Source organism: Tamandua tetradactyla, chromosome 1 (assembly GCF_023851605.1).
Source record: "Tamandua tetradactyla isolate mTamTet1 chromosome 1, mTamTet1.pri, whole genome shotgun sequence".
Classification (NCBI taxonomy): Eukaryota; Metazoa; Chordata; class Mammalia; order Pilosa; family Myrmecophagidae; genus Tamandua; species Tamandua tetradactyla.
Window position 1 is genome coordinate 145,329,541 of NC_135327.1, and position 16,732 is coordinate 145,346,272.

Sequence of the window (16,732 nt, forward strand, 5' to 3'; positions counted from 1 at the left end):
ACCTGAACCTAACTACTACTTGCAGTATGTTGGAACCTATATTAATTGACAAAGATGATGACACAACAGCTGTGTTTTAGCTTTTTGAGTTCTGCTCTGCCACTAACTTTTGACAGATCAAAAGATAATGATCCTGTCTTTAACTGGAAGAAACCAGTCAAATATTCAGAATATAAAATTTCAGAGACTATATGGTACCTTGCATTGTCAAAGGAAAGTCATGTGCTATTCCGGGGTTATGCCTTGTGGTTAATCATAGCTAAAATATTATCTGCAATTCCCGTTTTTATATTCTGATGCTTTTTTTTTCTGCACGGTAAATCCAGAGTTGCATAAATAATGGATGATGTCACAAATTCTAATTTTTTAGTCATTTGTCCAGATGTGAGTTTCGAAACCATGACTATCTGAATAGCTGAAACTGGCTGAGTGCAGGGGGTTTCCAGTTTCCGTAAATGTATGTTTATGGAAAGAGTCAGCTGAAGAAACCAGCCTGAAAGCATGACTTTGCTGGAATTTTAAGGCCAGACCATTAGCCAACTGAAGAATCGGTGAGAACAGATTAACTTTAGAAGATTCATATATTGGAAATCAAATATAGCTTCAATGTAGACTGCACATAACAACAACAACAAAAGAGCAGGGGAAGTAAAACAGAACCACAGGAATGACAGCATTCTAAGCACTGAAGAAGATACCAGAGAGATAATATATGGCTATATGAGTTATATTCTTTACAACTGTAGGGGGTGTAATTCATATTATAGTCCATATAAATGATGTCTCCTAGAGTTGTGCAGTGGACAAGCTGTGCAACCATAAGCAACACAGCTGAAAACATTCTGGTGCTAGTGTATAATAACAAATTCTTTCCAAGAAAGAGCACAAATTTTATGTCAAAAGTTATAAGCTTTGTAAATTGGAAGGATTTATTTAACTTAAAATTCTTTAGGAAGTCAACTATTTCTTGCAAATTTTATTGATCTAGGTCTATGCTATGCAATGTAATAGCCACTAGCCACTTGTGGTTTTTGAGCTCTAAAAAACGTAACTAGTTCAAATAGAGATGTTCTGTAAGTGTAAGATACACACCAGATTCCCAAAACTCAGTATGAAAAATATGATAAAATATCACATTAATACTTTTATATTGATTACATGTTCAAATGATAAATTTTAGGAATATTGGGTTAAGTAAAATATATTATTAAAATTAATTTAATCTTTTTTTATTTCTTTTAGTGGAGATATTGAAAATTTTAAATTACATATGTGACTTGCAATTGTTACTCGCATTATGTTTTTATTTATATGTTATATTTAGTTTGTCTCTCTGATCGTGAATTTTAAAACAAGCAAACAGCCCGAAGGAGTGATGGTTAATGATATAACAATAGCTACAGATTCATCTCAGGCTGAGAGAGCACAGTAAGTGTGGGTGGAGAGACCAAAGATTCCTTGACCCAATGAAATCTTGTTTCCACACATTTTAACGATAACTTACGAATGGAAAATTGTTTCATTAAATATTATTTCAAATCACCAAGGCATGAATTAGGACTTAGAAATCTTTTATAAGATTTATCTTCAGACAAAGAAAGTCACAAGACTACCAAAACTCACCCAGGTAATAACTTGAATTGCCCTAAATCTATTAAAGAAGTTGAATTTGTAGTTAAAGCCTTTGGAAAAAGAGAAATCCAGCCCAGATGGTGTCACAAGTGAATTCTACTAAACATTTAAGGAAGACCAAAGTTGTTACCATGCTTGTATTCCAAGCATTAGACCCTTAAGGTTTACCGTGCTTGCTTTTAGGAACAGGAGAGCAAACAGATTTTATCCTGCAAAACCACCCTTTTTCAATCAGTAGTGGCTTGCAAGAGAATTGTTTTGAGAAAGATTCTGAGGTTATGGAGTTAGTGGAAAAGAGTCCCCTGACCACTAAAAACTATTGTCTGTCATGCATATAGAAGTGTGGACAGCAGTGTTGTATATTAGCCTATCTTAACCTAGTAAATAAAAACAACAATATTAAGCACTTTTAGAGCACCATTTGCCAAACACTATATTTTACATGCATTATCCCATTTAATCCTTACAACAATTTTTTTTTTTTTTAAACATGGGCAGGCACTGGGAATCGAACCCGGGTCCTCTGGCATCACAGGCAAGTATTCCTGCCTTCTGAGCCACTGTGGCCCGCCCCTTACAACAATTTTTAAAGCATATGTTGCTATTATCCCATTTTACAGATCAGGAATGTTAAGCTTAGACAAGTAACTTTCTCAAGGTTGTAAAGCTAATAAGTGATGGAGAGTCAAATTTAGATGTGTGTTTTCAGATCCCTGATGCCAAAAGTTCTTTAACTGGTGACCCTTGGTTGAGTTTTATTGGTACATGTAGTATTCTTAAAATAGATATTTTAATTAATTATTTATCTTTAATTTATTAAAAATTAATTAATTATTAAAATTAATTAATTTTTAAATTAATTAATTAATTAAAAATTTGGGAGGCTTTTCATAAATTCTAGACTTCCAGATTCTGTAAAAAATTTTACAAGATTTTAAAAAATTTTAGAAGATTCATTACACTGGACCATATTCCTTCATAGCAAAAATCAGTCAGAACTGGACATTGCTATATTTCCCACTGAATGCAACTAAAAGCCCCAGAAAGAATTCATGGACAGCAATGTGAAGACTCTGAATAGTAAATGGCTGCAGGTGACTTGGCAAAGGAAACCAGAAGTTAAGTATGAGTGATTGGGACATGAGTTTCCTGGATTCTTTTCCTCTCATTTCCTAGCCTGGGCATTGTGGTGGTGTGAATCCTGGAACTGTACACCAGGACAGAAAGAGCTCCAAGAGCTCTCTTTCTGATCTGAGAAGCAAAATAGGAGGCACCTATGAACAGAGAGCAGGGAAAATACCTGGGGTTCTTTTCGTGACTGAAGGAAGGGAATCCTTTTTGATAAGAGAGACTATGGTCTGTTCAAGTGCAAATGGAACATTAAATGAGATAGGCTACACCGTAGGTCATAAAGCCAAGGGTAACAAATTTAAAATAATTGAAATCATATCAAGTTTGTTCTCCAACAAAAATTGAATTGAACTAGAAATCAGTAACAAAAAAATATCTGGAAAATTCCCAAATACTTAGACATTAAATAACACACTTCTAAATAAACCATGGGTCTAAAAGGAAGTCTCTGAAGAAATTAAACACTATTTTGACCTGAAAGAAACTAAAAATACAACCTTTCAAAATTCACAGGATGTAGCTAAAGCAGCTTAGAAGGAAATGTATTAAATTCAATGTTTATATAAAAGAAGATAAAAAGTCTCAAAATCATTAACCTACATGTCCATCTCAGACAACTAGAAGAATTAACCCAAAAGAAGCAGAGGAAAATAAATAATAAAGATTAAAGTGGAAATCAATGAAATTGAAGTGGAAAAAATAGATAAAAATCAATGAAATCAAGGCTGGGTTCTTTGAAAATATTAATAAAATTGATAAATCTGTAGCCAAACTGAAAATAAGAAGACACAAATTACCAATATCATAATTAAAAGATGGTGTATCATTACAGAGTCCACAGACATTAAGAGGGTGATAATAAAGGAATCCCACAACAAGTTGGATGAAATGGACCGATTTCTTGAAAGTCACAAACTACCAAACTCACTCAAGAAATAAATAACCTGAATAGCCCTATATTTACTAAAGAAATGAATTTTTAATTAAAGGTCTTTGGATAAAGAAAAATCCAGGCCCAGATAGTTTCACTGCTGAATTCTACCAAACATTCGAAGAAGAAATAACAACTCTATGCAATCGCTTCAAGAAAACAGAAAAGGCAAGAACACATACTTTTCCTTCTATGAGATGAGCTGTATCTTAATACCAAACCAAAGACAGACCAAGAAAAAAAATTGCAGACCAATATTCCTCATGAACATAACATGCAAAACTACTCAATAAAATACTAGCAAATCAAATCCAGAATAATACATCATAAGTAAATGGTGTTTCCCCCAAAACATAAGGCTGCTTCAATATGCAAAAACCAATCATTGTAATCAACCACATTAACAGACTAAACAAGAAAACACACAAGATCATATCAATTGAGCAAAAGAAAATCAGCATCTATTTATGATTTTAAAAAGAATTTTCAACAAACAAGGAATAAAGGGAAACTTTGTTAACCTGATAAAGAACCATTTCTGAAAATTAAGAAAACTACAAAAACCCACATCTAAAATCATAATTAATGACAGAAGATTGAATACTCTCCCCCTAAAATTATGAATGAAGCAATGCTGTCCATTCTCACCACTCCTATTCAGCATGATTTTGGAAATTCTAGTCAGTACAGTAAGGCAAGCAAAATAAATAAAAGGTACACAGATTGGGAAGGACGAAATATAATGGTCCCTATTCACTGATTGTATAATTCTCTAAGTAGAAAACATTAAAGAATCTATAGCGAAGCTTCTAGAACTAATAAGTGAGTTTAGAAAGGTCTCAGGATATAAAATCAACATACAAAAATCAATCTTATTTCTACATACTAGTAATGAAAAATTGGAAAACAAAATTAAATAATTCCATTTACATAGATCCAACACATGAAATACTTATGTAGAAATTTAACAAAGCATGTACAGGATCTGTATGCTGAAAGCTACAAAATAATGTTGATGGAAATAAAAGAGAATTAAATAAATATACATATTGTTTCAAAGACTGGAAGATTCAATATAGTTAAGATGTGAATTCTCTAAAACTTGATTTACACATTGAATGCAATTCCAAAAATAAATCCCAGAAGGATTTATCTAGGTAGGAACAAACTGACATTTTTTCCTTTATTAGAAAAGTTGTGGGTTTACAGAACAATCTGACATGAAATATAGGATTCTTATATACCAACTTATTATTAACACCGTACATTGGTGTGGAATATTTGTCACAATTGATGAAACCACATTTTTATAATTGTACAAACTGACTTTAAAATGTATACACAAAGATAAAAGAACTAGAATGGCTGAAACAATTCTGAAAAATGTCAAAATTGGAGGACTACCAATGTTTTTAAGACTTATGCAATAATAACGATGGAGTGATTTTGGCAAAGGATTTATACAAGGTCAATGAAACAGAATAGAACGGCCAGAAATATGCTCACATAAATATAGCCAGTAGATTTTTGACAAAATTTCAAGGTAATTCAATAGAGATAACAGTCTTTTCAACGAACTGTGGTCCAAACCACTGGCCATCATATGCAAAAAAAAAAAAAAAAACCCTCAACCTATAGCTTATATCCTATACAAAAATTAAATCAAAATGAATGATGGATCTAAATGTAAAGCTATAAAACTTATAGAAGAGAATATAGTCTCCTCAGATATGATACCAAAAGCATGGTCTATAAAAGAAAAAAATTATAAATTGGATTTCAGCAAAATTAAAATTTTTCTCTGTCAAAGACACTATTAAAAGAATAAAAAGACAAGCTACAGGCTGGGAGAAAATATTTGCAAAATACATACTCAACAATGATCTTGCACCCAGAATATATATACAGTCACATATATTTATTATTATTATTTATTTTTTGTATGGGCAGGCACCAGGAATCGACCCGAATCTCTAGCACAGCAGGCGAGAACTCTGCCACTGAGCCACCATTGCACCACCCCACATATATACATATATACACATGTATATTAGAATTTTAATAAAACCTCTTAAAACTCAACAATAAGGAAACAAAAAAGAATGGTGGTGGTGCAAAAAATGTGAGCATACATTTCACCAAAGAAGACACATGAATAGCAAATAAGTACATGAAAAGATGGTCAATATATTAGACTAAAGGCAAATGCAAATTAAAACCACAACGAAGTACCACTACACACCTATTAGAATGGCTAAAAAAAAATAAAAATAAATAAAATGGCAATACCATATACTGGCAAGTAAGGAAAACAACTGAAATTTTCATGTATTGCTGATGGCATTCAAAATGGTACATCCACTCTGGAAAACAGTTTGGCAGTTTCTTATAAATTAAGCAGACACTTAATGTATGACCCATCAATCCCATTCCTACATATTTATCCTAGAAGAGTGAAAACTTATGTTCATTTAAAAACCTGTACACAGATGTTTATAGCAACTCTACAATTGGGAAAAAAACTAGAAATAATGCAAATGTCCTTCAACAGTTAAATGAACCCTGATACTTCCATACAGTGGAATACTACTTGGCCAAAAAAGAAACACCTGCTGATATATGAATAACATGGATGACTCTCAAAGGCATTGTGCTGAGTAAAAGAAACCAGTCTCAAAAAGTTAAATAGAATAAGGTTCCATTTATATGATATTCTGGAAAGACAAAACTGTAGGGTTGGAAAACAATCAGATCAGTAGTTGTCAGGGAGTAGGGTTTAGGAAACTGACTACAAAGGGGTAGCACAAGGGAATTTGGGGGAGTGATAAGACTGTTTACATCCTGATGGGGTGGTGTTTACAGGAGTCAGTTTATGTGTCACAATGTATAAGGTCCAGCCTCCTTGATGGATTTTATACTGTATTAAATAAAAAATCAAACAGAAGCATTAAAAAGTCAGTCTGTCTTCATTTCTCCAGCTATAAAACCTGCCCGCATTAATATTAATCACTTTCATCCCTCCAGGACTACTACAATAACAGTTACAATCTTCAAATCTGTTTTCTAAAAATGAATTAATTACAAAATATTTCTGTTGTACAAAACGTTATATAAAAAATCAGCATGATCTAAATAGCTGTACCCCTTTAGATTAGGTATGGGTACCATTCTTTGTGTTATCCCCAACATGGAGACCCAATGTGACCCAAAAGCACATTTTTAAAAATTATATTACATACTTAAACATCATAGTTTAGCAAAAATAAAGCAAGTTTGAGGATAGTGTTGGCAATAAATATTTATTTCTTATACCCAATCCATTTCACTCTTTTATGGTTCAGTTCTGGGTCTTCTGCCCTAATCACTACACCTACTGCCTCTAGCAGGTGATCAACAAACCCTACTTTAATTGAATTTTTAGCTGTTTCAATTCAGTAACTCCTTTGGTCTGTTGTCTTTTTGTCACATGGACCTTGGAGAGAAAGTCAGGGAAAGAGTTAACGTGCTAGACCCGGTACAACACTAAGCCTGGCAAAGAGCAACAACATGCCAGAGATAGCATCTATTGAACAATTAATTGGCTATTTTAGGAAACAGAAGCCAGACAATAGAAGAATTAGAACTTCCCAATGGGACTCCCCCCCAAATAATTATAATAACTATACACTGGGGTTAAAAACTAAAAGAAAAATAAAACAAAGGAATTATATCCCAAAGCTATTGTAGGTGTTCTTTAATTGACTAGATGACCCTGAGACGAGTGATTTCAAAGCAAAAAGAAAACTGTAAAATATGCTCTGGTATAATCTAGCAGGTAATCGGGGCTGCAGAAAACTACCTTTATTTGGAAATAATTAGCATGCAATAGCTACTCAGAGGAGCAGCGGTTATTGCTAATAAGTGATGCTCAGGTGGTGCTGATCATTCCAACACCCAAAAACTAATTAAGGGCTTAAAAAGGAGGAGGGAAACCGTACACAGAGAGAGAGACAGCTGAACAGATGGAGCAGCTTAGGGGTTCGGTGAAACAGAGGCCTTCATGGGGGAAATAAACAATTAGCCTGAAAATTCAAGCACGTGCACAAGGCCTCCAGGCCATCCGCAAGAGTGCTAGGGAATATGAGGGAGCAAGGAGAAGAGCTAACGGCATGGAGCAAGTACTCCATGCCTCGGACATTACATGACTAAACCCTGGTAATCACTCCTGTTTGCAGAAGAATCTAGAGTAATTGGGGCAAAGGGAGCTTTGCAAATTGCCCAAGGTCACACTACCCAAAAAGTGGCAGAGGCAGCTCTTAAGCCCAGGCATTCTGACTCCACAGCCCATGACTGTCACCAGGATACTGTATGTCTCCTGTATGGAAAGTTGGACTTTGGTGCCTCATATGCTGTCTTCTATAACTGTCTCCCAAAAACTAGTTTCATGGTTACAGATGTTGGCTATATTTAGAAATGTTCCACTTACTGCCCTTCCTCTCTACCCCGATTCAAAATTTACTTGTTCTCAGAACTCTGATCTCTGAGTTGAGATCATTTGAAAAATAAATGGATTTATATGTCATCCCCTGACCTTAGCAATACACTTACAACCATCAGAAATACGTTATAATAAAAAACATAGCCCTATTTTCAGACTTGGAGGCCAAAACTCCAGTGGAGAAGTTTTGGGGCCAGCACATCTTTTTCTTTACTCATTCAATTCCATATCACATAAACAACTGCCTACTTTGCCTGTGTGAAGGTTTAATGGTAAGTTTCCATTAGGTTACAAGAAACAGAGACCCATTCAAGTTGCCTTAAGTTTTTTGTAAGCATGGATGTGCGAATAAAAAATACAGGATTCTCAATTACTGAACCAGATTGCATACCAAAGGAGGAACCACAGCAGAGCCAGGACTCCCAGACACTGCAGTGAACTCAGAAACTGACAAATGGATGATGGAGTTATCCTGCCGCCCCTTCAGCCACGTGGCAGATCCCTCCTTCAGAAGTCAACTTCTCCTAGTCTCTGCTTCTACTGCACCTAGTTTCACTATCGCTTAGCTTATTTTCATTTTTCTCATGACCATCTTATTTCTGTTCCCTCACAACTTCTACTTACTCATGTCAAAACATATAAAAAATATAGATGGTAAAAGAAGCAGCACCATCATTCAAGAACATCCGTCAGTATTTTTTCTATACAGATACATACATGTTTATACAATAAAAAGGAACACCACTCAGCAAATGAATGAACATCCACACACACACACAAAAAAAAAGATCATCAACATTAACTCAGACCACACGCAAAGATTAATTTAAAATGTATCATAGGCCTAAGCTTTAAAGTTAGAACTATAAAATTTCTGTATGAAGGCATAAAAAAAATCATTGTGGCTTTAGGGCAGGCAAGCATGTCTTAGATCAGTCACAAAAAGCATAAGCCATATCATCAGCTGTGACAAATGTACCATATTATTGTTAATAATAGGGGAAGCTGGGTGTCAGACGTATAGGAACTCTCTGTACTACTTTTACAATTTTTCTGTAAAATTTAAAACTACTTAAAGAAAATTTTTTTATAAAAAAAGCAGAAACCACAAAATGATAATGGATAAACAGATAGATTAAAAAATTTTAGCTCCTTGAAAGACATTATAAAAATGAAAAGACTAGCTACAAACTGGGAGAAAATATTTGTAAATCACATACCCAACAAAGGAGTTGTATGCAATATTGTATAAAGAATTCTTATAAGAAAAAAGCAGTGCACATTTTTAAAGATTTGAATAGATACTTATTTCACCAAAGAAGATATATGGATGGCTAATATGCATATAAAAAGATATTCAATATCATAAGTCAGTAAATGAGATACCACCACACATCTATTAAAATGGCTAAAATTTTAAAACTGACAATATGAAGAGCTGGGAAGAATGCAGAACAATTGAAACTCTCCTGCATTGCTGGTCGGGATGTAAAATAATACAGATGCTTTGTAAAAAATTTTTACACTTACATATGACCCAGTAATCCCTCTCCTAAGATGCTTACCCAAGAGAAATACAGACATCATGTCCTGTACAGAAATGTTAATGAACATCAAGAATTGGACACAACCCAAATGTCCCTCAACTGGTGAATGAACAAATTGTGATAAATCCATACAATGTAATACTACCCAACAATAAAAGGATTGATACTAGTACTTGTACACACCAAATGGCAGAATCTCAAAAGCATTATGGTAAGTGAAAAGAAAAGCCAGACACAAAATGCTATATTCTGTATAATTCCATTTATATGACATCCTGGAAAATGCAAAACTATAGTTTTCGAGGGGCTTAGAGTGAAGAGAGAGTATTGACAACAAAGGGGCATGAGGAGACTTTGGGAGGTGACAGAAGTACATTTTTTGATTGTGGTGGTGGTTAAACAATTGTATACATTTGTCAAAACTCATCAAAGTGTATAACTGCAGAGGGAGAATCTTACTGTATTGATATAAATCATATCTCAATAAACTTGACTAAAAAAAGGTAAAGTTGGGACCATACTTTCTACTGCTTTTTGTCATTTAATATCTGAGCATTAAATATTCCACAAAAATATGATTTCATTGGTTACATAAGATTTCATTATGTGGTTATATCATAACTCATTTAACTCCTGCCCTATTATTGGTCTTGCTTATTTTCAATTTTCATATGTATATCCTTATTTTTCTATGAATATCTTTATGTACCCATTTTGTCCTTCGTCTTTGATTATTGCACGAGAACAAAATTCTAAATGTGAAATTACTAAGCCAAAGAGTATGTGCAGCTTAAGATTCTGGATATTTGTTGCCAACTTGCTCTCCAGAAAAGGTGAAAAGAACCTACATGTCTACCATCATAATAGAAATCTTACATACAGCTTTTTTTAAAATATGAAGAAATCATGCACAAAGAAACTTACTCAAATTATTTACAAGAGGCAGCACAGTAATTCTCAAATCTAGGACTCCATACTAAAACACAGACCTAGAAAAGGGTCGCTGAGTTAGTGAGAAAATGAACAAATCTACAGGAGACAGGGGATTCTGCAACATTTCCAATAACCCTTTACAATCAAAGTTTTCTTGAAAAATATTTTTACTTATGAAGAGAGATGAGTTTTTCCATGCATAATAAGTTATTTTGCAATTAGAAAAATAATTCATTAGAATCCTCTTTAAACTTATAATTTCAAGGCCATTCTTTTATTTCAACTATGGGCCCATGAGTAAGAATGTTGGGATTTTTATGAGAATATTTCGATGTTACAAATCCTGTACCTCACAATAGAATCCTAGACTCACAATATTCTTTCAAACAAGTCAGTTTACACTATGGATGGTTCTCCTTTATAATATAATAAAACCCTTATTCATTAATTTTCTATTTCCTTATTCACATCTTAGCTCTGCTTACCTAACATTTTAAATAAAAAATGATCAAAATAGAACAAGAACTAAATTATAACAAGATTGAATTCAGTTTCAAAATGCTTTCATGGTGAATAAATAAAATTTCTGAACCTCAACCACGTGATACCCAAGTTCTGGTCATCATTTTCCATTACTAACTTGAGAAATGAAAATTGTCTGAATAACTCCATCTAAAGCACTTCTCTTTTCTGAATTATTCACCCAAATGTGAATTCTGATTACATAGAATTCATCTGGAACTTTAATCTGCATCATAAGACTTCTGGAATGAGAAGGAACTTTATACTTATTTAGCCCTAAGAACCAGAATGGCTTGCCCAAACTCACACAATGGGTTGGTAGTTGTGTGAGCTCAGCTCTCAAACCTTGGGTTCTCCATGTTTGCCCCATTCTGCCTTGCTCTTGCTCTGTCTTGGTGGGGGCAGCAAAACTGAGTGTACATTTTAGGATTTTACAGCCAGAAAGCTTGATCTCTGAAATGAATTAAAAATCACACAAATGAAGTCTCCAGTCCAAACCTTAATATCCTTAATATTCTATTGCATCTTCCAGGATTCAGAGAAGACAAAAGCCAACCTCCAAAATCAAGGAAAATTATTAAGAAGGATTTTTTTAGTTGTTAAAAATAAATTACATGTGATGCATTAGCACATCAATTAATTTCCAGCACTAATTTCTTCTTTTTCTCCTTCTCCTCCTTTTTTCTTCTCCTTCTTTCTTCTTCTTCCTTCTCCTCCTTCTTTTTCTTCTTCTTTAGAGTTCATCTTTTGTTTCTTTTTTTAAAGTAAAATGTCATATTTTCAATAGGTGATCAAAATAAATATCATATCCCTCCACTATAACACTGTAATCCTCCCTCCCTCTCCCTCACTCTCTCTCTCTCTCTGTTTCACACACACACACACACACACACACACACACACCTATACCTTTTCCACAGACTATTGTCATGGGCAAACAACCAAATAATCTTCAATTGCACCTAATCTCAATCAGTCAGATGTTTAGTCTTGGAACAAGCCAAGCCCTTCCTCTCAGGGCTGAAATGCTCTGAGGCAGACTCAGGGCCAGGATGTCCTTAATAAGACCAGCCTGAAGGAAAAGTGAAGGAGGCAGAGAAAAACATGTGCCTCAGGCTAACCTTCCTGGCACTGGCCTGCTGTAGTACCTCAAATAAAGAATATAAGTATCCACTACCTTGTAAGAGCCAAAGGACAGGGGTTTTACTTGTACAACTGAGCCTGACAGATAGAGGTCATCAAATTTTTGTTGAATGGCTAAATAAAGCCATGGATGGATAAATGAACTAAGAAGAAAGAAAGCAAAGTACAGCAAAGAAGCAGAGGTGAATGTACCTATTGTGTGATATTCTGAAGAAAATAGATGATTTTGGCAGAATTGGCCAGAGGATAAATATTACAGGGCAAGAGAATGAAGATGTTCATTCTCAATGAAGATGTTTTCTCCATGGTGGCAAGGGACAGCTGATCCATCAAACAGCTCTGAAGTGCATATTTAGTGGGTGACAAGTGTGGGTAAGAAGAAGTTCTGGCACAAAGAAATGCAAGGGCAAATTCTGTACCACTGCTAGACTGAGAACTTGCCATTCAAAGACTCTACCTCTGAAAACCTCCTCTCTCTTTCGCATCGCCCCGTATTTACTCCCACATAAATTGTCCTTGTTTCAGTATCTCAGTATTTCTTGGGTCCCATGTCCATTATTCTGTGTGGGGTTTTTTTTTGTCAGCTCTGTAGTTTATATAATTAAAACCAAACAACAAAAATTTTATGAAGGTTTTTAGGAGGCAGAAGGGGATCAGAATATACTCATAATGTGGTTCACTTTGTCTTACAGCAATCCACAGGGCAAATTATTATAAATTGGAAGGGGAGTCTGCATTAAGAGCTGTGGAATTCTAATACAGATAGATTCTATAAGATGTCAATCAGGTTAGAAGTGGAGATTTTAATATGATCTGGATAGGACAGTCCCTGTTTACACTTGTGGAGACTGTTTTTTATTTGCTTACAAGTTATTTAAGACAAATGTCATATTAACATTCTCTCCCTATCACCTGCTTTTTAAAATGAAAAGCATTTTTTTTAATTAGAGAAGTTATGGGTTTACAGAGCAATCATACATAACATACAGGGTTCCCATACACCACCCCATCACCAACACTTGTATTTGGTGTGGAAAATTTGTTATATTGATGTTAATTTTTTTTAATTCTACTAATTATTCACAGTAGTTACAATTGTTACAATTGATGAAAGACTTTATTAAAATAGTACTTCAATTATTGTCCATAGTCTACATAGGGTTCCCCCTCCTTATTCCTGATCTATTAATTTTTTGCATGCATGTCTTTTATTACTCATCTACCCTACACTGGTTAAAGGGAGTATCACACCTGCTTTAGGCCATAAGCTAGATTGTCTTGAAAATCAGGGAAATGTATTTTCATTGTGGTAAAGGCAGTCAAACCAAATCTAATTGGAGGAACAAAGTAATCCATGATTTCTTTCATTCGCTCATACACTTATTCATTCCACCATTGATTGATAAATATACACACCTTGAAAAATACCATGGTCAATAAAACAGGGTTCTTAAATTGATTTATTTTTCCACTTTTGGATTTCACAGCCCTATGGTAGGTGTCTCCAAGGGGTCATCAGTTTATTTTACTTCCTCCAGAAATGTTTTTAAAAGATTAATGGAGGTGGTGGGATAAGAAAGATGTGGGTTCCTATCCTAGCTTGGCCACTTAGATGGGTGATAATTTGGCAAATTTCTTAACCTCTCTGAGCTTTAGGTTATCTGTGAAATGGGAATGACAAGATGATCTCATGAGAAGTTAAGTTTTGCTTAAAAGAAAAACAAACGTAAAGTCCCTTGAATAGTACCTGCTGTAAGGTAAGAAATAAATAAATGTTTATTTCTCCTATTATCTTACATATTTCTGATTATTTTGCTTTTTAGTTTGTGCTGCGGACACACCTGTGCATCTTTGTCCTATTCAAAGTATCTAGTGTTTCCTTTTGCACATAGCACTTTTAGTCAATTTGCCTTCATTCTCCCAAATTATGTTTGAGTCTAATATGACATTATATGTACTGCATTATATGTTCTTGGCTTTCAACTTGTGTGAGTATGAAAATTTCAAGTAAGTAGCCTGAGACTTTATAATTTTTTTTTTACGTTACTACCAATAAAAGCTAATGTTTATTGATTCAAGGCTAACCAAGTTCTGAGCATAATTCCAAGTGGCCTATGTGTGTTGCCACATTTTAATTCTTACAAGAGCCCTATGAGGTAGGTGTTAAACTGTGCCTAGTTTTACAGTTGAATAAACTGAGGAGCAGAGAGAATAAGTAGCATGCCCATTGATCTGCAGCTAGGAGAGAGGGAGGCAGGATTTTGAGTCCAGGCAGTATGGCACCAGGGGCCATCCTCTTAACCACTGCATATACTGTCTCTAGCTAAGACTGTGAGGCAGTGATTATTAAGTGGTATTTCATTGCAAGTAAAATCACAAGAGGTGTCAAAGTTTTCAGCCAATGCATTAAATCATAAGATGCTAGGTATTCATCAAAAGTTTATTACACAAAGTCAGACTAAAGGGTTAAAAAAACAGTTTAAAGGTCAACAGTTTAAAAAACAGCCAACTGTATTTTAAAACTTCAACTTCTGTGTGAGACAAAGGAAGAAATGTCTACTTGGTGCAAAATTTATATTTTCTGTAGCACACTATCTAATCTAACATGTATGGTCGGCTAATTCAAACACCATAATCTCATGGACTCTTGAATAGGGAGTGAGATCTTGTTGGTATGTACAGGTTGGAATAATGTCCTGATACATCCTAGAGTAATCTAGGCAGATGATTAAAAAGTATTTGCAAAATACCTTTGAGGGACTAGGGAAAAGGTGGAAATATTAAACCTCCCCACCTGGGGAAGACTTGATATTCTTGAAATTATCAGGGACTGCCAACTTGATTGGCCAAGCCCTCAATCTTTGGACTTGCCCTTATGAAACATATTTCTGCAAAGGAGAAGCTAAGCATAGTATGATGATGCCTAAGAGTCACCCCCAGAGAACCTCTTTTTTTAACTCAGATGTGGCCTCTCTCTCTAAGCCAACTCTGCAGGTGAACTCACTGCTCTCCCCACTAAGTGGGACATAACTCCCAGGGGTATAAATCTCCCTGTCAATATGGGACATGACTCCCAGGGATGAGCCTGGCCCAGTTATTGTGGGATTGAGAAAGCCTTCTTGACCAAAAGAGGGAAGAGAATTGGAACAAAATAACGTTTCAGTGGCTGAGAGATTTCAAATAGAATTGAGAGGTCTTTCTAGAGGTTATTATTATACATTATATAGATATCCCTTTTCAGGTTTTGGTTTTTTGGAGTAACTGGAAGGAAATGCCTGAAACTGTTGAACTGTAATCAATAGCCTTGATTCTTAAAGAGTTTTTAAGGTGTGACCATGTGATTGTGAAAACCTTGTGTCTGATGCTCCTTTTATCCAGTGTATGGGAAGATGAGTAAAAAAAAGACAAAAAATAAAATAAACAAGGTGGGGTGGATATGGTATATTTTAGATGTTCTTTTTCTTTTATTCTTATTTTTACTTTTTGTAATGAAAATGTCCAAAAATCGATTGTGATAACAAACACTTATCTATATGATGATACTGTAAATCACTTATTATAAAAATTGGATGATTGTATGGTATTTGAATAACTTTTTTTTAAAGTTTATTACACAGATTTCTGTAAAAAAAAATTATAACTCCACTACAGATTGCTCATCTGTATATCACACATAATATTGAAGTAGCAAACAGTGGGGGAGCCTGGGTTGTAGGTTTCTCTAAATGCCACAATCACAATGCATGCATTCAATATCTACTGAACCCGTCACGTATGGCTGGCACTGTTGGAATGATACAAAGATGAGAAAGATGAGTCCTGCCAATGAGGAATTCACAATCTCAGAGAAGAGAGAAATGCACAGGAGGTAATTATACCATAAAGTATACAAAGAGCTTTGTATGAAGAAGCATTGTGGACATACAAGAATGGAGTAAATATCCCTCCACAGCCCTTTGCTTATTAGAAGAAAGAAAAAACCTCTTTCAGCGTTCTAGAACACTGATAGTTTCTCGTGAGTACATTTTTCATTAATTCCACAGCCCTTGAGAGCTGAACCTTGATAAACTTAACCCTTCTAAACCCTTCTAAGGTAGGACTTTTCTCCTCTCAGCTGTCTTCAAGTAAACCTGAACATTCTGCCCTTGTTCAAAGTTGTCCCCTTCCTGTCCCTTCCTGCAGGCTTAGATTTCTAGCGTTTTCAACAGATAAGGTCAAATCAGACAGAGTTCCATCCAGAGGCAGGTTCTCTGTTATGAGTTATTTAAATGGAATCCCATCCAAGGGCTAGAAAAAGAACTCTGAGAGGGAAATTCAAAGTGTTCTCAAATGTTGGTTTTATAACTATTTAAGTTCACCGGACTACAGTTATCAATAGTCAATATTATTCCCAATTTCAGAGCTGGTTTTGTACAA

The 16,732-nt window shown here is 34.7% G+C and overlaps 1 long non-coding RNA gene across 1 annotated transcript in view; it reads right to left on the minus strand.

Annotated features, from left to right (window-relative positions):
• Positions 1 to 11,593, minus strand: part of LOC143687281 (uncharacterized) — a 123,039-nt gene extending 111,446 nt beyond the window's left edge. The window contains exon 1 of the long non-coding RNA XR_013177488.1: positions 11,481 to 11,593. This is a non-coding gene — a long non-coding RNA (uncharacterized LOC143687281). The remainder of the gene's footprint in view (positions 1 to 11,480) is intronic.
• Positions 11,594 to 16,732: the final 5,139 nt, after the last annotated feature.